Below are 25,121 nucleotides of genomic sequence, written 5' to 3' on the forward strand. Positions count from 1 at the left end.
TATTAAGACCACTCCATGTAGTTAAAAGGGAGGTTTATTTAATGGCATAACTTACAATTGAAGGGATAGGTAGGTTGCAGGGTCTGGGGAAGACGTAGCGCAGTCCTGCTAAACTGCAAGTTGTTCTAATTTTTCTCAGATGTTCATTTCTTTTCACTCCTGGGTATTAAACCCAGGGCCTCACACATGCTAGGTAAGCACTCTGCCACTGATCCGTGCCCTCAGCCTTATCTGTTTTGTTTGTTTGTTATGTTATGTTTTGTTTTGAGGCTGGATTTCTCTATAGCCCTGGCTGGTCCGGAATTCAGAGATCCACCTACCTGTCTCCCATTGCTGGGATGAAAGTTATGCACCACCATGGCTGGTCCAGGATAGATTTTTCAAAAGGACTGAAGGAGGGGTTTTAGAAGGAGGTTGAGATAGTTAGTTATTCAGAGGAGAGGGCAGTCTGGCCAGAGGTGTCCCCTAGAGGGAATGTGGAGCAGATTTCAGACAACTGTTGAGAGGTTCTGTGTACTTGAGAGCTGTGAGGGGCCGGGAATGGGAATGAGAGCAGCAGAGTGAATGAGCTGTAGGAGGAGAATGGCCTGAAGAACAAGGAATGAAAGTTGGGGAAGTTTTAGGCGTCTGTGGAGGTCAGAGACAGAGCATGCGCTGGGGAGAAGTCGGTTAGGTGGAGTCTCACTGGGGAGACCCAGGCAGACTGGAGAACAGGGAAAACTGTGGACTTTTAGGTTTGGGTAGAAAAGGCAGACCCAGCAGAGGCCTGTGGGTGACTTGCCTGACTAAAAAGCTTGTGATGAGACTGAGGAGGAACATCTGGCTGTCAGAGCTCTGTGGAGGAAGCTTGAGAGAGACAATGAGAGACCCCCAGTACAGGGCTGGGTGGTAGGTGGTCCAGCTGATAGAGTCTAGGAAGAGGTGCTGGCTGGGCAGTGGGTTGCTTGTCGGAGGTAGACGAACAAAGGACAGGGTTCCCAGCTGTGCGGACACAATGTGAGTCATTGTGAGGTAAAGATAAGGAGCTGAGGCCTTGTGCTGAAGAGTGGCTAAAATAAAAGTTGTTTTCAAGTTTAGTTTAGAAGCCAGGTGCTGTCGTGTTCGAAGCACTCAGGAGAATGAGGCAGGTGGATCTCTGTGAGTTTGGGACCAGCCTGTCTACATGGCCAGTTTCAAGCCAGCCAGGGCCACACACACAGAAAGAGAGAGATAGAGAGAGAGAGAGAAAAGAGTGAGGAAGGGAATGAGGGAGAGGGTTGGCAGAGGGAGAGGGTGTTGAAATTGGGCTTCTTACTGGGGACCATTTATCACCTCTTGGTCACCTGAAGTTTCTAGAATATGGGAGACCTAGGTCATGTAGGTGTGCAGGGGGATGAGGGACACAGATGGTCTGGAGTGGAGTGCTAGTAGCTTTTTAAAGGAAGCTTCCAAATGATGCCAGTGTCGCAGCCCTTATGGAAAGGATTACTTTGGATGAAAGGGACCTGGGGTTTGAGGGGAAATTTTAGTACTTCTACTTGGTGGGGGTACAAACTAAATCAGAGCAAAGTCATTTCAAAGGAAGTGAGAAGTTGTCATAGAACAGACAGTTCTTCTCTACACAGCTGAGAGAGGAGGCACAGTTCAATTCCTTGATGACACTGAAATTGTCACCTCCATGTTCTTATGTATACAATGGGAGCATTGAATAAGATCAGTTGAAGAGCAGAAGAGCAACTTCTGGTCTGTGGTAAGCTCTGAATAAGTCCGTGTCAGGAACGGTTTTCCTGCAGGGAATGCTCAGGCTGTGGCATCTGGCAGGGCGTGGTCACCTAGGTCCCTGTAAGCACCTGATTGCCACCCAGGGACACAAGCACTTGTTGGTGTCACTGAGCTAAGATGGTGTTCCGTGGTTCCTGGTGGCTCCTGGCTGGCTGTCTTCTGTCCTGGTGTTGCAACACCTGGGAGCTGAGCAGTGTGGACTCAGAGACAGAATCATCAATACCTCTGGTGATCTTTCATGGGATAGGTGAGTGAGGAGTAGATGGGCACAGGGCAGGCGACATTCTTCCTTTCCCAGTCTGGGTTCCAATTTTCAAAGCCAGAGCTAGAAGAGTGAGGATAGTGATTTGGGGTTTGAGGACCCCTCTGCACAGGAAGGAAGGGGGCCAGGTGTCTTTGGTGAGCGCTCAGGGAGAGCTGTGCACTGCTAGGGTTTATGCTGCCCTTGTTAAAATCCTAGCAGCTATGGCATCAGCCAGCAGCACCTGACAGTCAGGCCGGCGGTCCCTGCAGAGCTGGGCGGCACACTCATACTTTCATTCCTCCACTCTCTGAATGGAGATCTACCAGTTACCTGTGCGTCCTTTATACAGTCACCACACAGCACGACTACACCTGAGCAGGAAGCAGACTGAACTGTCTGTTCTGGAACTCACTTTCCAGTGGGGAAACACACTCTAGAGAAATAGGGGAAATGTGTCAAATGGTGATGAGTGCAGTGTAGACAGACAGAAAGCCTGGAAGAAGACAGAGCTGGAGGTGTGAGCATGAGCTTGTACCCTGAGAGTGACAGCTGAGCAGATCTGAAGTGGATGGGGGAAGATGCCATATGGATGTGTGGTCAAAGGAACAGCAGAGGCAAAGGCCCTGAGCTGAGCATGTAAGTGTCCAGACCAGTGTAGTAGGAGCAGAGGGAGCAGGGAAGAGAGGGTGGACATGTCTGTTGGGGCTCTCAAGACTGGTGTGAGGACAGGGAATTGGACTGGGATGATTAGAAAGTGATTTACCAAGATGGGGAAGCTTATAAAGGATGAGAACATCTGAGGAGTACTTGGTGTGTGTGTGTGTGTGTGTGTGTGTGTGTGTGTGTGTGTGTGTGTGTAGTGTGTGTGTCAGTGTGCAGACACCCTTGTATGCACGAAAGCCCAGGTCAGCATAAGTGGAGGTCTGAGAACAATTTTTGGGAGTCAGCTCTCTCCTTCTTCTTCTTGGGTCCCAGGGATGCGACTCAGGTCATTATCCTGGCAGCAGGTGTCTTTACCCACTCCAGCACCATGGAGCCTTGTGTACTGGCTTCTTTAATCCCATACAGTGCATGGAAACCTAGAACTTTCTATGTAGCTAAGGATGCCCTTGAAATCCTATTCCTTTTCTTCTACCTCTGAAGTGCTGGGATACAATCATTTGTCACCTTGCCTGGCTAATTTGATTTTGAGACACATAGTCTCATGTAGTCCAGGTTGTCCTTAATTTGATATGTAGCCAAGGATCACTTCCCCCTTCTCTCTCTCTGATTCTCTCTCTCTCTCTCTCTCTCTATATATATATATATATATATATATACATATATATACACATATATATATATACATATATATATATACATATATATACACATATATATATACATACATATATATGTGTATATATGCATATACATATTATTTTGTTTCAGTATTTACTTTAAGACTGACTTTTACTATTTAGCAAATCTGTCTTGACCCTCACTATGTAGTCCAGGCTAGCCTCAATTCCATAATGATACTCTGGCCTCCACATTCTGAGTGCTGAGATTACAGGAGCCTCAAGTCCAAGGTCACAAAGGTAACCTTGAACTCCTGATCCTCCTTCTTCATTCTAAGTTGTGGGGTTATGAAAAGTGGATCACTATGCCCAGCACATTTTGGGGTAAGAGTGAGGGGCACTTTGTATCAAAACCAGGCTCAGTGAGTAGTCCTGGCTGACTGTGAATCAGGATCTCTCTGTTCTTCCTTGTTGTGCTGGGATTACAGGCATTCGATGGCACACCCAGCTTTGGATTTCGTAAATCTGATGCCCTTTTCCCACATCTGGGAGTTGTTACAGAGGTGTCTTCATGAATGGGGACTTCAGCTCAGAGCCATTGTCCTCTGACTTGAACTTAAAGTCCTGTCCTGGGGTAAGGTCACCCCAGGAGTGACTGTGCCAGGAGTGGGGACACCTCAGCCTCTGGAGGTGGAGCTGACAGTGAGGAAACAGCCCAGGAGAGACATGAGGGAACATCCTGAGGGTGGAGGAGGTCAGGAGAGGTCAGTGTCCTGAAGTCAGTGAAGAAAACGTTCCCTGAAGAAGGAAACAAGCCAAGAGTGAGGGCTGACACCTGCAGCCCCAGGGCTGGGGGAGCAAAGGGAGGTAGATGGCTGCAAGTTCAAGGCCAGGGTGGATCAATTTGTCACTAGTGAGATTCTAATGAGTTCCTGCACACTCTGGTGTGATACCCCACTTCAAAAAGTAACATACAAAAACAACAACAAAAACCCCACCACCACCCTAACAGCAAATAGGAAGAGAGCAGGTCAATGGACCACAGGTAGAGGGTCTGTCAGGAGCAGCCTGGGAACTGATTGTTGGACTAGCCACATGAAGACCTGTTTCCATCTTGACAGAAGCAGTTTGAGGCTGATCTTCTTGCAAGTGGTTAAAGAAAACCACAGAGAGGAGTCAGAGTCACTGAATACGGACAGCTCTTGCAAGGCTGCTTCAGACCCCAGGGCTGGAGCCAGGCTCACAGAGGATGTGAGATGGATGCTGCCCTCTCCAGCTCTCAGGCTGTCACTGAGCAGAGCTGTGTTGTTCTGGAATGTCTGTGGAGCAGGATAAGAGATTAACCAGAGTAGAACTGACAAAAGAATTTTAATGAACCATAGAGTCTGTGGACAGAGACACAGCAGGCTGGTTCTTTGTATGTTTTCTTGGAGACAGGGTTTCTCTGTGAAGCCCTGGCTGTCCTGGAACTCGCTCTGTAGAACAGGCTGACCTTGAACTCACAGATATCTGACTTCCTCTGCCTCCTGAGTGCTGGAATTAAAAGCATGTGTCACCACGGCATAGATGGGAGACTGAATCTTAATGGGACAGAATTGCACCCCAGCAGGAGTAGGACACTTTCACCACAGTTGAGAAGAGTTACCTGCCCCCCTTCATTATGCCCTCTGTGTATTTGTTAAAGTGGACAAGGTGGGCAGCTCACTATTTGTCCACAGTGACTCCTGTCACACCAGGTGTCCATTTGGGGTGCAGGCTCTTTAAGCTCTAATTGTTTGTAAAGCAGCACAGGTCACTCTGTCAGAATCTGAGAAGCAGGGGAGTTGGTTTTCACTTTTAGCCTTTGCTTGTGAGTGCCACAGGGTCTTCATGTACCTCATCCTGGTCCTGGCAATCCTCCTGCTTCAGTCTTCTGAGTGATGAGATTACAGATTTGTGTTAGCACAGCTGCCTCCTCCTTTGTTGTTTTTATTAATGTGATGATCAGCCGAGAATAACCTTGACTTCTAATCCTCCTCCCTCTGCCTGCCAAGTGCTGGGATGTTATATGTGCCCCCTTGTCCACTTTACACAGTTCTGGGGTCCTGCCCAGGGCCTGGTGCATGCTGGGCAAGCACTCTGTCACCGTGGTTACTTCTCCAGCTCCACATGGCCTTCTCCAACTTCTTAGCACCTGACAGACAGAGCTACACAGGAAGTGTTCTTTTATCTGTTCCTGCTGAGAGGAAATTCATGGGACATCTGCTTCACAATTTTCAGTGCCCAATTAGGTGGCCTTGAGCCTGTTCACCAGCTGAGGCAACCACAGCTTCTCTCTAGTTTCAGAACTGTGAGCACCAGGCAAACCTCCATATGAGTTAATTCATCATTTCCTCCCCCTCCTCTCACTGCTGATAACCTCCCTCTATTCCCTATGCCGTGGGGTTTCTTTTTCTGAACAAACAAGGGAAGGGAGCAGATAATTTGTCTTTTTTGTGGGGTTATTGTATGGAACATGCTTTGAGGTTCATCCAGGTTGCATCATGCCTCAGTACTTATTCCTATTCATGCATCAACAGTATTCCATTGTGTTACTTATCCTGAAATGGATATTTGGGATGTTTCTACATTCTGCTATTACCACAACACTACTGCCACCATTTGTGTAAGGTTTTATCTGGATGTATGTTTTCATTTTTCTTGAGTGTAAAGGTAGGAATGTAGTTGCTGGGTCACTGGGTAATTACATGCTTAGTTACTTGTTAGGCAGTTCCATACTTTTTCACAGGGGTTGCATTGTTACTTTTCCATCAATAGGGCACAAGTGTTCCTATTCTCCATGTACTCAAAGTCTGTCAGGTCTGAATCAGAACTTTGCTGTTTTGCATATTATTAAAGACCTATGGTGCTGTTGGCCATTTCCTGTCTTCTTGGAGACATGTCTTTTCATCCTTTTCCATTTCCTTCTTTATGATTTTATTTATTTTGATGCCTTCGAGATTTATTTATTTTTTATTTTATGTGTACTAATGAGTTTTTTTTTTCTGTTTTGTGGTTTCTGCCACCCAGCTCCCAAATAAATCACACACAGAGGCTTATTCTTACTTATGATGCCCAGCCTTAGCTTGGCTTGTTTCTTGCCAGCTTCTCTTAACTTTAAATACTCCCATCTACCTTTTGCCATTGAGTTTTTTCCTTTTCTTACTTGTGTATGTCTTGTTCTTACTCCATGGCTGGCTTGTGGCTAGATGGCTGACCCCTAGCATCCTCCTTTCCTTGTTCTCTTGCTCTTCCTTTTTCCTCCCAGATTTTTCCTTCTATTTATTCTCTCTGCCTGCCAGCCCCATCTATCTTTTCTTCTGCCTCACTATCGGCCATTCAGCTTTATTAGACCTGTGTTAGACACGAAAGTAACACAGCTCCTGCTGCGGGCCGCAGAATATATCATAAGAACTCAGCTGGTTATGGCAAAGTCACTACCTGGAGGGATCAGGGAATTCCTCCAGAGGAAGCCAAATCCCAAGGAGTTTTTGGTGTTACTTGGCTTGTTATATATCAGCTGTATTCTGTTATGAAAATCATGTGTGCCTTTATAGCTTTCCCAACTGACTTTTCCCTAAGAAGGGCTAACAGTGTAGACTGATCACTCTCTGGACATACACATTCCAGGTATTTGGAGAACAGCCTCAGGAAAGGCTTTCTCTGGAATCAGATTATCTCCCTTGGCCACTTTCAAGGACTACAGGAAACACCACCCAGGTGGGCGCCCATTGTTAGTCCCAGGTGGACTAACAATGATAACAGCCCACATGCAAGTCTCCTGACTTAAGGTAAATTCCACAAGGGGACACCGCCTAGGTCAGGTAGACATTAAGTAATAGCTTTACACAATTTAGCTCAGACCCCTCCTTTCTTACAGCCTTACTAACTTTATAGACCTCTAGCTACTTACCTAACCACTTCTAGGAATATTTAGATAAACTTCTGTGCTAACAGCTATGCTCAGCCAGAACTCCCAGTTCAAGCCTCGCTGTAATTATCATTATTGGTAGCATCTGGCCAGGTCCATCACCGGATGGAGGAAAGTACCTTATCAGAGATACCTCTGTACTCTCTAGAACAGACTTAAGCATCCAGGCTACCTGTTTGAGAAGGCCTGGCGGATGTGCCAATTAAGCCTTACTTCCTCTTTTCCCAAACCTTACCTCCAGTTCCAGATCTCCCTTTTACTATCACCAGAGGCATCTAGCTGTACACAGGTTGCCTAGAAACTGAGCACACTTTCCCCCACCCTGCAGAAAAACGGCAGACAGCTTGGACAGATAGGAGCCACAGGAAAAAAGAAGACAGTTTTATTTTCTCCCATTGACCTAGCAACTTATAGATTTTTAACATCCTTTACCAAACACATTTAAGGTTATAGTTGTACACGTAAGACCCTCTTCTTAGACATCACCCATATTTAGCCTTTAGTTGATTCATTAGTCACTTCCCCTTTGGGTCACAAATGGTAATTAACAACTAGTGCCCCTCTTTGTAATTCTTATCAACCCTCCATTTGATCCTGATAGCGGACAATCACTGTCTGAGGAAGTTCAGGCTGAGTGTCCTGGGTGGAGGGGAGGATTGTGATTTGGGGAGATATATAACTGTAAAGCAGAGGACAGAGAAAAGAGAAGAGAATGGAAGAACAAGATGGGTAAGAACTTGAGAGGAACGAGCTGAGATGGGGAAGAACTAGATTGAAGAGCAAAAAGAGAGGACTAGAGGAACGAGATGGAAGGTGAGGAAGAGCCAGATGGGAAGAACAAGATGAGGAAGAGCCAGATGCGAGAGAAGGAGATGGGAGAGAAGCTGATGGGGGAAAGAACTAGATAGATGAGAACCTAGAAGGGACAGAACTAGATGAAGGAATTAAGATAGAACCTAGAGGGGACAGTAGATAAATATAGAGAGAAATCAGGCAAGAAAGGAGCTAGACATGAGAACAGAACTGAAGCTGTGTATAAAGGATGTTATGCCAGAGGAATTAAAGCAAGTGGACTATAGAACTCGGTGTGCTGCGATTATATTTCCTGATAATAGTCCTCGCCGTCAGTAGTTCTCTCTCCTGAGCCCCTGGGAAGTATAATATTGAGGCTGGTTTCTCTAATATTATACAAGAGCTCCACAGAGCTAAACAAATGCAACATAAAGGAATGCAACACGTCATCGCATCATTAAGCAAATGTTCCACAGCATAAACAAATGTAACACATCTTAAAATAATGCGCGTGTTTTGCTTGTATGTATGTCTGTGTACCATGTGCACAGAGAGTTGTGTTTGATTCCCTGGAACTGTAGTTAGACAGTTGTGAGCCACCATGTGGTTGCTGGGAGGAACAGTCAGTGCTTTAACTGCTGAGCCATTTCTCCAGCTCTGTTTATTTATTTTGAGAGAGGGTCTCACCATATGGAATTTGATATGTAGAACAGGCTGGCCTTGAACTACAGAAACCTCCCTGCCTCTGCCTCCAGAATGTTGGAAGAAAGGCATCGACCACCATGCAAAACTGATTTTTTTTTTTTTTTTATAAAAAACTAGGGCTGGAGACATGGCTAAGTAGTCAAGAGCATTAGATGCTCTTGCAGAGGACCCAGGTTGGGTGTCCCCCCCCAACCCCCGCATGGCAGCTTACAACTGCTTGTGCCTCCATCTCCAGAGGATTCAGTGCCCTCCTCTTGACTCTTCAGGTACCAAGCACACAGGGAGGGCACATACACACATGGAGGCAAAACACTCACAGACAGAAAATAAATTTTTTTAAAAAATCTTTAACAAATTATATTTATGTATATGCATTTGTGTGAATGTCTTATGTGAAGGAACCCACAGAGGGTAGAAGAAATAGTTGAACCCCCATAGTTGAAATTACAGGGATTGTGAGTCACCAGATCTTAGTGCTAAGACTTGTGTCCTCTGCAAAAGAAGTACACAATTTAAACTCTCAAGCATCTCTCTTCAGTCTACCCCCCAACACACACTTATACACACACACACACACACACACACACACACACACACACACACACACACCATTCTCTTTCTTTCTTTTTTTCATTTTTTTTCAAGACAGGCTTTGTCCTGGAACTTTCTATGTAGACCAGGCTGGCCTCAAAATCAGAGATCTTCCTGCCTCTATCTCCTAAGTGCTGGGATTAAAGGCGTGCACCACCACACGAAGCTTCACCCTTCCTTCCTTCCTTCCTTCCTTCCTTCCTTCCTTCCTTCCTTCCTTCCTTCCTTCCTTCCCTCTCTCCCTCCCTTCCTCCCTCCCTCCCTCCCTTCTTTCTTTCTGTCTTCCCTTCCTCTTCCCCTTTCTCTCTCTCTCTCTCTCTCTCTCTCTCTCTCTCTCTCTCTCTCTCTCTTTCTTCAAGATAGGGTTTGTCTTTGGAGCCTGTCCTGGAACTCTGTCTGTAGACCAGGCTGGCCTCTAATTCACAGAGATCTACCGGCCTCTGCCTCCAAGCGCTGGGATTAAAGGTGTGTGCCACCACTGCCTTGCTACACATTATTTCTTAATTACACTAAAAGCTGTGAGAATTCTTTATATCTTCTGGCCATTGAACTCAGACACACGTTTCACAAATATTCTCTTTTATTCTGGAGACTGACCTCACCCCCTTGCTTCCAGCTTCTTATACTGTGGGGTGAGAACCTATGGGGGATTATGTAACTGAATCTGGGGCTTGACAAACATGTGACAACAGTATTCTGAATGCACAATGATCAAAAATTAATTCAATATCAAAGGTGAAGTGAATGGAGTCCTTCTGGCAGTGTGTGCATCTCCCGCTCCACTGGAGCCTTGGTTCTGAACCCCAAACACATGCACTTTGCATGCTGTAATGCATGAGTGCCAGCAAATGCTGCCCCAACACTCTGCTCAGACTTCAGGCTACTGCATGTTATGAACTCAGATCTTTTATTGTGCATGCAATGTTTATGCCCTTATAGAAACAGTTGTTTAATTAGCAGAACAAAGTGTTTTAACATTTTCTTCATATGTAAATAACAAATTAATATCTCTTTCAACTATATTGTGATTCAATGTTGGATTTTAGAATTTGCTGTTTGGTGGGGCTGGATAGATGTCTTGGTGGTTAAGAGCACTGGAGGACCTGGTTTCGGTTCCCAGCATCCATATGGCAGCTTACAAGTGTTGATAACTCCAGTTCCAGAGGACCTGAGATCCTCTTCTGGCCTCTGTGGCTGCACACAAGTGGTGCAGAGACATACATAAAGGAAAAAACCCACACACATGAAATAAACAATAAAAATAAATCTTTAAAAAGTAATATTTTCTTTCTTTTCTTTCATGGAGCTGAGGACCGAACCCAGGGCCTTGCGTTTGCTAGGCAAGCACTCTACCACTGAGCTAAACCCCCAACCCCAAACGTAATGTTTTGATTCATGATTTCCATTATTGTTTTTGTTGTCTAAGAGACATGATAAACATGAATATCCTTAGAAAGGTTGTTGAAAACTCAATAGCTGGAGTATATCTCCCGCCTCTAGAGATTGGGAAGAACATGATGGAGGTAAGATGTAGCTAAAGGTTTGCTGCCAAGTTTGACAAACATTTGAACACCTTACCTTAAAATCTGTATCAAACTGGTTTGGTTTGATTTTGGGATGCAGAATTTTTCTATGTAGCCCAGGCTAGCCTGGAACGTGATCTCCCTGCCCCAGCCCCTGAGTGTTGGCATTGCAGACATGTGCCATCCTGCTCTTGACTCTGATGGAGACAGGAGGGTCTCACCCTGTATGAGTCACTTTTCTGTTGCTGTGATAAAAACACCGTGATGAAAACCAACTTATGTAGAGTTTGTATGGACTTACGGTTCCAAAGGGATAAGAGTTCATCATGGCAGAAAGACATGGCATCAGGAGAAGGAAGGTGAGAGAGCACAGCTTCCAGTGCAGACAGGAAGCAGGGAGAGCAACCTGGAAGTGAGGCAAGGCTGTGAGTCCTTAAAGTCCACCCCAGTGATAGACTTCCTACAGCAAGGCTGCACCTCCCCACATCATCCCCAAACAGCACACCACCTGGGGACCACGTGTTTAAATATCTGAGTCTATGGGGACATTCTCCTTCAAACCCCCTTGAGACTTAAGTCAGTTTCCTTCATAGAGAAGATGCCCGTTACACAGAGTCCCACCTTTGATTTCTCACTGCTCCTGTTTTAGGATATGGAGAACAAGGTCTTGAATGCTACTGTCGGATTGTGTGAGATTCTTGCTAACGATCCTAAATTACAGCAAGGGTACATTGCTGTTACATTTTCCAAAGAACTCCAGATGCTGTAAGTATCCTTCTGTTCCACAGCAGCACTTACTTGCAACTGATGTTTCTTCCATGCCAATAAATTGACTGTAATGATTTGGATCCTCCCATAGCAATGAAAAGAATATATATTTATTCTTAAGATGTCCCTGCAAGAAGCTTTGTGAATTTAATTTATTCTCTCTCTGTATCTCTATCTATCTGTCTCTGTGTCTGTCTGTCTGTCTCTGTCTCTCTCTGTCTCTCTCTCTCTCTTTCTTGGTGTTTGTGTAACATGTTCCTCTGTGTATGCACATGTGTGATCATGAGTGTGGAAGTCAGAGGCCAATGTTGGGTGTCTTCCTGTACCTTACCATTTTAGAAAAATTTTTAAATTTTATTTTATATTAATCATGTGGACATGTGCACATGTGTGCAATGTCACAGAGGCCAGAGGAGGGCATCGGATCATCTCAAGCTGGAGTTACAGGTGATTGTGGTTGCTAGGAACCAAACTTGAGTCCTCTGCAAGAGCAACAAACACTTTTAACCACTGAACCATCTCTCCAGCCCTCTTATTTAAACATGTTGTATTATATTCAATTACTTAGTGTTCACTTGCTGGTTAACATGATGATGATGGCGATGATGATGTGATGATGATGATGAGGATGAGGAGGAGAAGAAGAAAAAGACAGAGGAGAAGAAAAAGGAGGAGGAGGAGGAGAAGAAGGAGGAGAAGAAGAAGAGTCTGTTCTCTGTGAACTTGTACTTTGTTATTGAGCTAGCCTGGCTGATTGGAAAGCCCCAGAGACCCTCCAGTCTCTACCTCCCCAGTGCTGATATTATCAGATTACTGCTGTGCCTGGATATTTTGGTGGATTTTTTACAGGGCAGCATGCAATCCAGGCTCAGTTGCTCATGCTTGCATGACAAGCACTTCTCTGGCTGAGTCATCTCCCCAGTCTCTTTTCATTTATTTTCTGTCTTTTTTTTTAAAAGTTTATTTATGTGTTTTTATGTATGAGTTTTCTGTCTGCATGTATACCTGCATGCTTAAGAGGGCATTGGACAAGACTGTAGATGGTTGTGAGCCACCATGTGGGTGCTGGTTATTGAACTCAGGACCTCTGGAAGAGCAGTCAGTGCTCTTAACAACTGAGCCATCTCTCCAGACCCATCTTCATTTATTTTCTATGAAAGGTTTGTCTTCAGCCTTACGGGAGGAAGATCCTGTAACTCTGAGGTTTGGGAACCCTTGGTATATAAAATAGCTTAATCTATGAAGTGACTGTTGATACATTCCAAAATGACCTTCAGAGCTCACAGTTACCTTTGATTTCTCCAGGAAGGACTTTGCTGAGAAATACCCAATGCCTCCCATGAAAGATATGATCCCAGTTTCTGGCAGTTAAACATTAAGGTATCTTCCACTTTTTAAAAAAATTGTTTTTATTATTTTATGTCTATGTATGCTTTTCCTGCGTGTATGTCTAAAAGAATGCCCGAGTCTCTGGAATTGCAGTCACAGACAGTTGTGAGCTGCCAAGTCAGTGCTGGGAATCAAACTAGAACTTCACTATTTTTTTTTTTTTTTAGTTTTTCCAGACACGGTTTCTCTGTGAACTCGCTCTGTAGACCAGGCTGGTCTCAAACTCACAGAGATCTGCCTGCCTCTGCCTCTCCAGTGCTGGGATTAAAGGCAAGCCCCACCACTGCCTGGAGAATTTTACTAAATTAAGATCCTCAGCTGTCAACTGCGGAGCCTTCTCTCCAGCCCCTACTTTCACTTTTTTATCCCCACTGTTCTCTTTCCTAACCTGTTTCCACCTGATACTTTGAATTTTTGTTTCTCTTTGAGATAAAGTCTTGCTTTGTAGCCAAGGCTGGCCTCAAACTCTACCAACACTCCTGCCTCAGCCCTCTGAGTGCTGGGATTATAAGCACATGCCATCGCACCCAGCACCCACTCATTTAAAGAAAAAAAATAGTAGCCTGCTGTTTACACTAACTAAATCACCCCTGTCAAACTGATTTCTTCATCATATAAAAAACCAGCCATCACTAATGAGGAAGCAGGAAGTGTCTTGGGATTGCAAAGTTCTGTGACACAGGACAATCATTAGGTCTCTCTCTCTCTCTCTCTCTCTCTCTCTCTCTCTCTCTCTCTCTCTCTCTCTCTCTCTCTGTCTCTGTCTCCATATTAATTGACAGGATTTCATGGGTGTGAGATGGTTCCAGCCATGTGGCAGGCAGTACTTGGAGAGTGTTTCTGTGAGTGTGCAGGTGTCTGCAGGTGCAGGGGAGGCCAGAAGAGGGTGTCAGATCCCCTGAAGCTGGAGTACAGGCATCTGTGAAGAGACTGATGTGTGTGTTGGGATCCTAACCTGGGTCCTCTGGAAGAGCAGTGGACATTCAACTACTAAGCCAATTCTCCAGTCCCTTATATTATTTTCATTCCATTTATTTATGTATTGTGTGTGGTCACACTTGTGCCATGGAGTGTTTGTGGAGGTAGAGGACAAGTTAATAGAGTCAGTTGTGTCTTTCTTCCATATGGTACTCAGGGACTGAACTCAGGGCGCCAGGCTTGGCAGCTACTGTCTTTGCCTGCTGTACCATCTTCACAGAGAGGAGTCAAGGATGTCTCCAAGTTATCAGTTTGAGCAACTGGATGATTAGTATTGTCATTAACAGAAACTGAAAGCCACTGGGGTGTAACAGAGGATGTGTGTGTGTTAGTTTAGGCAGGCAGTTTGACTGTGGTGTGAAGAGACAGGATGTAGACTTCATTTGTAAGCACAGTTTGATTGGGCAAACCAACAGAGCTGTATTTCAGGCTATTGAAAATGCGTGTCTGAAGTTCAAGATGGCGACAGGGCTGGACACATTCAGAAATGCATATATACAATAATATATTATATATACAGTATATACATTACTCTTGTTTACTTTAACTTTTATTATTGAAAAATTATTACCAAAAACAATTAAAAGTTCAGACTTTATGATTTTCTCCCAGGGTCTGTGGGAGAGTCTACCAACCAGCTGGGGATTCTAATCTGAGGGATATCAAGTGAATCTAAGCACATTGAGTTCTTTAGTCCATTGACTTTATTCTTCTAAGTCAATCCTTTCTATATGGTTTCTTTTCTGTCCCCATACTTAGGTCCTCTCTGCTCTTTTATTATTCTGCCTAGTTCTTTGCATCTCTGTCCTCATCTTTGTTCTTCTCCATCAATTCCCTTTCTGCTGTTCTCTCCTATCTATACAGTTCTTTCCCTCTTCCTCCCTTCTTGTTCACCCAATCATATACATATCCATTCATTAACAACTCAAGTAAAAACTACAAAATAAACCCTCAGGGACAAGTATTCTGAGAAGAGTCACACTTGGCAAAGACTTGGTCAGCTTCATTGGTGATTGACAACAGCTGTAGGTTGTAGAACTTTCTGGCTGTCTCTTAAAGGGATAGCTACAAGGGTTACAAGGAGAGAAATTAAACCAATGAGAGATTTAAGGAAAAGGCAAAGAATAAGTGTACTATTTTATGTGATTAATAATATCCAGACATCGGTGGTTAGTTAACAGCATTTTTCTGTTAGTCGTCTGAATCTCAGAACCTATTTATAATTAGACTACTGAGCCTAAAATCTTGCATTAAGAACTGGTGTAGAAATAAATACAAAGTGTTAATTGTTATTTGAATCAGAGTGGGGAGGTGCTGGCAGAGGAAGCTTAGGGCAGCATAGGTGCTATTGATCTCTTGAAGGACTAAGATACACCAAGCCAGACACCTGCACTATCACATCTAGTTGGCTATAATTCTTCTGAAGGGTTTTAATCCAACAAGGCCAGGCACCTGAAATTCTGCTATGTGAAAGGTCTATGACGATACTTTGTCTGGCCAATATTTATCTTGTCAGTGGCTAAAGGATGGAGAATAAGACCTTTAAGTGTCTACAGTCCACATAGAACAATAGACCTAGTATGAAGCATATTTCAATGTTTCTTTGCATAAAAATTTTATAGTTAAATAAGAAATCATCTTCTAGACTATCCACAATTATGTGTATCCATATGACTGAGATGTTACCATGACATTACAAGTACACATACATGGAAATGCATGGTAAATGGGGAGAATCATAGCTATTATTGCACCAGAAGTTTACAACAGGAGACAGTCAGTTCATTCAAAAGTCAAGTAATTCCATAACACCTTGTGTGATGTTTTCCTTCTAACAGAAGCCTTAGTTCTGATAGGTTGACCTTCTGAACTCTAGTTGTCACTACTGTATACTCCCATGGTCATTTGCTACCAGCGTCTCTCAATAAATTATAAATATATACAAAAAGAGAGTAATAGAGTGAATATTTCTGGCCTTGCTTTCATCCCTCATTAACACTGGGTAATTTGGTTCTGGTAAGATGGCTCAGTGGATTAAAAGTGGTTCTCAGGCAAGCCTGTCCAACTGACTTAGACTGTCAGATCCCTGGTGGAAGGAGACACCAACTCCAGAAAGTTGTCTCTGCCCTCCACACATGGCCCACATTCACCCTCAATCTTATCCCATATCTCTATATACTCTTCCCAGGGTCAGAATAGTTTAGGAAACAGTGTCATAAATACTTGTCAATTAAAGAGAAGAAGCATCTAAACTGGTGTGGTTGCATGTGTCTTTAATCTCAGCCCCCAGAAGATGGAGGCAGTAGGATCTGAAGTTCAAGATCAGCTTTGGCTACTTAGTGAATTTGAGGCTAGTTTGGTATACATAAAATAGTGGCTAAAACAAACAAACAAAACCCCCCAAACCAAAAACCAAAACAAAATGAAGAACCCAACTTGGGTTTAGAAATATACTATTTCCTGGAATCCTTGATGCAAGATTTTGATAAAAATGGGTTCAAATTGACCAGAGAAGCTGGGTGTAGTGACAAAGGCTTTAATCCCAGGATTTGGGAGTCTGAGGAAGGCAGATCTCTGAGTGTGAGGACAGCCTGGTCTAAGCAGTGAGTTTCTGGACAGGTAGAGCTACATACTGAGAACCTGTCTCTAAAAATAAAGTGAGTTTGGGGGTCAGGAAGGGGAGCTAGAGAGATGTCTCAGTGACTAATAACCTTTAACTGCACTTGCAGAGTGATGAGGCGACTTTCCTGCTTCCTTAAACTACCATGATTGATCACAAGACAAGTCCACAGGAGTGCAAAGCATCGTGAACACGGCAGTGCTCTGCACCCCATTGTGACTCTTGAGACACAACCTAACTGCAAAAGGCCAACCCTGTCTGCAAAGAAGAACTAGTCACTTGCTTCAGCACACAGCCCCCTTCCTCTCTTCTCCTAGCTTGGTGAAAGGTTCCTAGTCTGTAAGAGAGGCATGCTTGCTTAGTGTGAGCTCTTCTCAGGTTCTCTGAAATAAACCCGCATGCATTTGAGTCCAGTCTCCTGACTTCTTTTTCCACATTAGCAAGAGAACTTGGAGCAGGAGACCCTCCGTCAACCCAAAGAACATGTGTAGCAGCAGGGCACCCAGGGCTAACCCTTAGATCCTGAGGTGTGTCTGAGGTATTTGTACCCTGTCTGTTAACCTCCTCTACTTTCTCCCACTCACTCTCCCTCTTCCCGTCCTCTGGGTGAAGGATTGTGGATTGCCTTGGACTAAGGACCTGTTCATCCAGACTGCCAAGTCCTAGCATGGGCAACTCTCAAAACTCTGGGCTTGTATCTCCAACTGCTCACTTGTTAATGCACCTTGCCTTCTTTTTTCTCTCCCTCCCTCCCCTAAACCTCCATCCCCTCCACTCTTTCTTCCCCCAATTAACCCCAGAACAAAATGAAGGTGATTTTCCCCTTACAGTCAGCCAACCACCCAAGGCCATGCTCTGACCTGTGAGGTGATGAGTGTGTATCCTGTCTGGATGAGTCTTTGGGACTCCCTCTTCTTCCCTGTGCTCAACCCTTCTCTCCAGGAGAGGATCACCATCTCTGTTAGAGCTAGGAACCCCATCCTCTAACAGACACCCTAGCTTCTCACCCTCCTGGCTTCTCAAAACTCACTTCCAGGAATTGAACTCAGGACTTCATGCTTGGCTGCAGCTGCCTTAACCACTAAGCAGATTCTATTTCAGCGTGTGTGTCCTTGTGAGAAATTAGGTGAGGTCCACAGAGACAGCAGCTCTTCAGCACTGTGCTTCATGGAAGAAGAGGCTTGTGGAAGGAAGACAGGACTCTGCCTTGTGTTGGGACTGGGAATGGAGACTTGATTTTCATCCAGGGCTAGTCATGGACAGGTGGTGTTTGTTCTGGATCTTGAAGGAAAGCGAGGATTTTATGGGTAAAGATGAAATTACAGAGGAGGAAGCTTTAGCTAGTGAGAGCAGGAGGAAGGTGTCTTATTAGAGATCCAGTCAGGGATCCAGACTGTCATGGAGGGCATGTCTTGGGTGCAGCAGAGAGATGTGGGAACCTGGCTTCTTCTTATCCAGGCTGCAATCTGGTTTATAGCCAGAGACTCTTGTCACTCGTGTCCCCTCTTCAGTACGTGTGTGTTCTGTGCACAGTGTTTTCTCTTCTTCTAGATTCAAGGTATCAATTACCTACTCAAAATTATTTTCTTGAAAAACATTAAAAACGTTAAAAAGAATCTGTTAAGTAGGATGTGTGCACGGTACAGTGGGATCTGCAACACTGGCTTTATATAGGAAGAAGTGGTGAAGGCGAGTCAGGACGACACACCCTTAATCCCAGCACGCAGAAGGCAGAGGCCAGGAGATCCCTGTGAGTTCAAGGCCAGCCTGGTCTACATAGCAAGTCTCAGGATGGCCAGGACTACACAAAGCAACCTGTCTTAAAACAAATGAAAAATTTGCCGGGCGGTGGTGGCGCACGCCTTTAATCCCAGCACTCGGGAGGCAGAGCCAGGCGGATCTCTGTGAGTTCGAGGCCAGCCTGGGCTACCAAGTGAGTCCAGGAAAGGCACAAAGCTACACAGAGAAACCCTGTCTCGAAAACCAAAAGCAAGAAAAAAAAACAAATGAAAAATTTTTAAAAAGCCAGATCATGGTGGTACATGCCTTTAATCTCAGCTCTCAGGAAGAAGCAAGTTGTTCTCTGGGGTCAATGCCAGCCTGGTCTACAGAGCAAGTTCCAGGACAGCAGGGCTACACAGAAAAACCCTGTCTGGAATACAGAAAAATAAGAAAGTCATCCTGTTCTTTCATAACACAGAGGTATCACCTTCCAGAACAGACAAACAGAAGTGCACAGCACAGTGTGGGTGTGAACACACACACACACATACAGAGTAAATGAAAATAATACATATTAATGTTAGGGTCTCAGAGGTGATTTAGCAGTTAAGGGCACACACTGTTCTTCTCCAGGACTTGAGTTCAGACCCCAGCACTCTCCTCAGTTGGCTCACAACTGCCTGCAATTCCAGCTCCTGGGGATCTGACGCCCTCTTCTGTCCTCCACAGGATCCTGTACTCACAGGCAATCCTTCCCTCACATACATATTTGATAAATAATTTAAATCTTAAAAAATTTAATTTCAGGCTAGAGAGATTGCTTCTTAGTCAAGAGCACTGGCTGCTCTTGCTGAAGTCATAGAATTAAATAAATAAACAATTAACTCTCAGCACCCAACCAGGGGCTCATGACTGTCTGGAACTGAGTTCAAGCTGGTCTGACACCCTCTTCTGGCCTCCATGGACACTAGGTATGCATGCGATGTACAGACATACATGCAATCAAACTCCAGACACATAAAAATTATATACTATAATTAATTTAAAAAGAAAATGTCTCTCTGGTCAGGCATTGTGGTCACACCTATAATAGAAACACTCAGAAGACAGAAGCAAGAAATGTACGAGTTCAAAGCCCTTACATAGCAACTTGTTGTATCAGGAAGGGAGGAAGGAGGAAGGATTGAAGGAGAGAAGGAAGGAAGGATGGAAGGAGGAAGGATGGAAGGAGGGAAGGATGGAAGGAGGGAAGGATGGAAGGAGGGAAGGATGGAAGGATCACCATTCTTACTCATGAGTTCACCATATAGAATCCCAGGATGCCCTCAGTTTTTCAGCCCAGACCGCTCTTCCTCTGGATCTGCATGGCTGGTCCATCTCTCCTCTTCTAAGACACAGCGGGTTCAGTAGCGAGGAAAGGCACAGTAACCTTCAGCAGGGCTTTAGTAGGAGAGCTAGAGCATTGTGGTCACAGACAGCCATGGGGGACTTGAAGGGAAAGAGATTTCAGTTTAGAAACACAGAGGGAGTTTCTGGCTCTTTCAGGTTTCCAGGATTCAGTTAAGGTTTTATATCACATGACCTGTGTGTTATAAGTCAAGAAAGCATGGGATAAATAAATGTAGGGTCATACCTATGTAAATGTATACATTCTGCCATAACTTCACATCAAGTTGGAATTTAGCTCTGTGTCTCCTATGGGAACAATCTCTAACAGTGTAAAGAAGGGGAAATTATTCTGGGCATCTAAAGAAAATAAATCTATTCCATTCCCATGTGAAATTCCATTCCATTCAGTGATTAAACTCAACTTTGCATGCAAAGTTTGTATATTACAAGTAGAGGGTAAAAGGAAGGAATACTAATGAGCCAAGGCTTGAGAGGCTGTGGTTTCTCTGTTAGGTGAAAACTGGGTTGGACTTATGAGCCTTCTCCACCATGCCCAGCCTTCCTTAGCCCCAAGGTTTTGTTGTTATCATTATGACCTTGTTTTAAAACATTTGTTTATTTTTATGTGTGTGAGTGTTTTGCCTGCATAGATGTAAATGCACTGCACGTGTGCCTGATTCCAGCAGAGGCCAGAAGATGTCTGAGTCCCTGGAACTGGAGTTATGGATGGTTATAAACTCCATGTGTGCACTGGGAACCAAACTTGGGTCTTCTGCAAGAGCAGCAGGTGCTCTGAACTGTTGAGCCATCTCAATACCCCAAGCTTAAGTGTCCTGCTTTTCTGGCTAAAATGCAAGTTGTTCTAACTTTTCTCAGATATTCATTTCTTTCCAGTCCTGGGGACTGAACTCAGGGCCTCACACATGCTAGGCAAGCACTCTACCACTCAGCTATGCCTTCCCCGTGTATCTGTTTTCTTTGTTTGTTTGTTATATTGTGTTTGGTTTTTGAGACAAGGTTACTCTATAGCCCTGGCTGTCCTGGATTTCACTATGTAGACCAGGCTGGCCTGATACTCAGAGATCCACCTACCTGTGTCTTCCATTGCTGCGATTAAGGGTGTGTGAACCACTACACCTGGTCCAGGCTAGATTTTTCACAAAGGCATTGAGGGAGGAGTTTTAGAAGGAGGATGAGATTCAAAGAAGGGATTTAGAGGAGAGAGCAGTCTGGGCAAAGAGGTGTCCCCCAGAGGGGATGTAGAGCAGATTCCATAGAGCTGTTGAGAGGTTCTGTGTACTTGAGAGCTGTGAGGGGCCAGGATGGGAATGATAGCAGCAGAGTGAATGAGCTGTAGGAGGTCAATAGCCTGAAGAACAAGGAATGAACATTGGGGGAAGTTTAAGGCATCTGTGAGGTCAGAGACAGAGCATGTGCTGGGGAGAAGTCGGTTAGGTGGAGTCTCATTGGGGAAACCCAGGCAGACTGGTGAGCAGGGAAAACTGTGGACTTTTAGATTTGGGTAGACAGGCCGACCCAGCAGAGGTCTGTGGTAATCTGCCTGACAGAAAAGCTTGTAGTGAGACTGAGGAGGAACATCCAGCTGTCAGAGCTCTGTGGAGGATGCTTGAGAGAGACAATGAGAGACACCCAGTACAGGGCTGGGTGGTGGGTGGTCCAGCTGGTAGAGTCTAGGAAGAGGTGCTGGCTGGGCAGGGGGCTGCCTGTCAGAGGTAGACGGGCAAAGGACAGGGTTCCCAGATGTGGGGACACAACATGGGGTCAATGTGAGGTAAAGATAAGGAGCCCAGGTCCTAGAATGAGGAGTGGCCAAATTAACATTTAGTCACCTCTTGGTCATCTGAGGTTTCTGGAATATGTGAGATCTAGGTTTGTAGGTATGTAGGGGAACAAGGGACACATGATTGTCTGGAGTGATGTCCCAGGAGCTCTTTATAAGGAAGATTCCCAATGATGGCAATGTAGCTGCCCTGACCTCAAGGTTTACTTTGGATGAAAGCATCCTAGGGTTGGAGGGAAAAATTTTAGTTCTCTATTTGGAAGGGTACAAATTAAGTAGGAACAAAATCATTCCCAAGTAAGTTTGACTGTGTGGTGATGTATTGTGTCCCCCAATATATTGTGCACAAAATAAAGTGTATCTGAGAGATCAGAATAGCAGGAAGAAGCCAGCCACATTCTTAACCACTTGGAGATCCTCAGTCAAAGAGACCTACTTCCTGCATACCCGTGCCTTTCTGTCTGAATCTCACTTCCTCTCTCTCTCAGCTATATCACTTCCTGTCTGTCTGTACAGACCTCTGGATCTCTACGGTTAGAGCTGTAATTAAAGGCTTTTGTCACCATGCCTGGCTCGGTTCCTGGTATTTCCTTAAACTCACAGAGATTCAGACATATCCCTGCCTCTGAGTAACAAGATTAGAGGCATGTGCTACCATTGCCTGACCTCTATGTTTAGTATAGTGGCAGGCATTTTCCTCTGATGCTCAGATAAACTTTATTAGGGTGCACAATATATTGGGGGACACAATACATCACCACAGGACAGTTGTCAAAGAACAGACAGCTCTTGTCTGCTAAGACAGAACAGAGAGAGGAGGCACAGTTCAATTCCTTAATGACACCAAAATTGTCACCTCCATGTCCTTACATATGAAATGGGAATATTGTGTAAGATGGATTAAAAAACAGAAGAGCAGCTTCTGGTCTGTAGTAAATCCTGACAAATATGTGTTAGCAATGGTTTGTGCAGCGAATGCTCAGGCTGTGTCAGCCAGCAGGGGCGTGGTCACCTAGGTCCCTGCAGGCACCCTGATTGCTGTCCAGGAACTCAAGCAGTTGTTGGTGTCACTGAGCTAAGATGGTGTTCCATGGTTCCTGGTGTGTCCTGGCTGTCTGTCTTCTGTCCTGGGAGCTGGGGGTTCTGGTTCACCAGTCAGAACAACGGCCAATAGGTCTTTTTCTCTGGTATAACAACGGTGAGTGAAAAGTGGATTGGCACAGGGCAGGCAGCCCTCTTCCTTTCCCCATCTGGGTTCACATCTGCAAAGCCACAGCTGGAAGGCTCAAGGATAGAGATGCTGCAGCTCTTGCCTTTCCAAAGGTTTTGGGTTTGGGGACTGCTGTGCACTGGAAGGGAGGGAGCCAGGTGTCTCTGGTGAGAGCTGGGGAAGAGCTATTCACTGCTGGGTTTATGCTGTCTTGAGAGAGAGAGAGAGAGAGAGAGAGAGAGAGAGAGAGAGAGAGAGAGAGAGAGAGAGAGAGAGAGAGAGAGAGAGAGAGAGATCATTCCTTTAAACCAAACAAAGTAGCACAAGCCAGGAATCCCTGCATTCAGGAGACAGAACAGGACGATCCTAGTTTGAGGTCAAGGTGACACACATCGTCAGACCCTGTCAGAAACAAACTAAAATTGGATTCAGTTTTTGGCCCTACTTAATTTAAGGGTCTTTATTGTTGTTTGTAGTTTTTTTTTGTTAGTTTTGGCTTTTAAATTCGTTTTTTTAATTTAATTTAATTTTGCATGTGTGTGTGTCTGAGTTTGTGTGTGTGTGTGTGTGTGTGTGTGTGTGTGTGTGTGTGTGTGCAGAAGTCACCACATGTGGAGGTCTGAGGACAATTTTTGGGAGTCAGCTCTCTCCTTCTCCTATGTGGGTCCCAGGGATGGAACTCAGGTCATTGTCTTGGCAGCAGGTGTCTTTACCCATTCCAGCACGATGGAGCCTTGTGTACTGGCTTCTTTAATCCCCTACAGTGCATTGAAACCTAGAATGTTCTATGTAGTTAAGGATAACCTTGGTCTTCTGTTCCTCTTACCTGTACATATCAGGGACTATGGGGGTCCAGCCTCTCAATAGTCTCCTCCCAGGGTCCGGGAAGAATCTACAACTAGCTGATAATTAATCTTTGATGTAACGAAATGAATCTATGTACACGAAACTCCTTAGTCCATACACTTTATTCTCTGAGTCAGTTCTCTCTCTACACAGCTTCTATTCTGCTCTCATGCCTAGCTCCTTTCTTGCCTGATTTCTCTCTACATTTATCTGCTGTCCCCTCTAGGTTCCATCTTAATTCCTTCATCTAGTTCTGCCCCATCTAGGTTCTCATCCATCTAGTTCTTTCCCATATCAGCTCTTGTTCTTGTTCTTTCTCAGCGTGTTCTTTCCCATCTGGCTCTTCCTCATCTTCCATCTTGTTCCTCTAGTACTCTCTTTTAGCCCTTCAATCTAGTTCTTCCCATCTTTTCCATTTCTCTCCAGTTCTTACCCGTCTAGTTCTTCTGTTCTCTTTCCTCTGTCTTGTCCTCAAGTTCTCTAGAAAAATCCTCCTTCTTCCTCTCAGTTCTCTGACTCTCTCAGTTCTCCCCAAGTCTCTCAGGAATCCAGTTATAAACCCAAGCAATAGCAATCCTCTCACAGAGCAAGGTCACCAGGCTTGAATTCTTACAGGGTCATAAAGGCAGGTAAGAATTTTCCTCAAGCAGTGACCACCAGGCTTTCTTTTACAACCCAAAAGCAGAATGGTAAAGGAGGAGGTCAATAGAGAGCTAATGATCGGTTAGTATATCAACAAGGGGATGTATATGCTCAGTCTACATTCCTAGAAGTGGTTAGGTAAGAAGTTAGGAGTCTATTAGTAAGGTTGTATAAGAAAGGAGGGTCTCATCCTAAATTGCACAGGAAATAAAGCTATCCACCTGACCTAGGAGACAGGTGTTGTTTCGTTTGGCCTTGGATGCTTGATAGGCATTTTAGATAAATACACTGTTAGGAGTTCTTGGAAGCACACAAGAAAACCATTTTAGGAACTAGCTAGTATATATACAAAAGCTAAATATCATCAAGACTTCTTAAGCCATGGCTTGACCTTTGGAGAAGATGTTGACTTTTCCAAGTAGTAGCTTTTGTGATAGTAGCTGGATTCCATTCCATTTTCCTGCAGCTTGCAGCCTCCTCCTCCCAAGTGCTGGGATACAGTCATGTGTTACTATGCCTGGCTAATTTGATTTTTGGAGACAGAGTCTCATGTAGCCCAGGTTGTCCTTAATTTGATTTTTAGCCAAGGATGACCTTTCCCCCCATTCTTTTCTCTTTATTGTATTATGTTTCAGTATTTATTTTAAGACAGGGTGCCACTATCTAGCCAAGGCTGTCTTGGAGCTCACTATGTAGTCCAGGATAGGCCCAAATCTGTCGAGATCCTGTTGCCTTCATGTTCTGAGTGCTGGGATTGCAGAAGTCTCTCGTCAAGGGTCCCTAAGGTGACCTTGAACTCCTGATGTCCTTTTTTCCAAGTTTGTAGTTACAAAAAATATGCCACAATGCCTTGCTCTTTTTTTTCCTTTTAGAATTAGTAGCACTTAGTTTCAAAACCAGGCTCAGATGTA

The 25,121-nt window shown here is 44.6% G+C and overlaps 1 long non-coding RNA gene across 1 annotated transcript; it reads left to right on the plus strand.

Annotated features, from left to right (window-relative positions):
• Positions 1-1,876: 1,876 nt before the first annotated feature.
• On the plus strand, positions 1,877-17,008 carry LOC119087360. The gene is made up of 4 exons (XR_005090770.1): positions 1,877-2,008; positions 11,495-11,610; positions 12,919-12,993; positions 16,710-17,008. It is a non-coding gene; the product is annotated as an uncharacterized LOC119087360 (long non-coding RNA).
• Positions 17,009-25,121: the final 8,113 nt, after the last annotated feature.

The sequence above is a fragment of the Peromyscus leucopus genome, chromosome 2 (genome assembly GCF_004664715.2).
Source record: "Peromyscus leucopus breed LL Stock chromosome 2, UCI_PerLeu_2.1, whole genome shotgun sequence".
NCBI lineage: Eukaryota > Metazoa > Chordata > Mammalia > Rodentia > Cricetidae > Peromyscus > Peromyscus leucopus.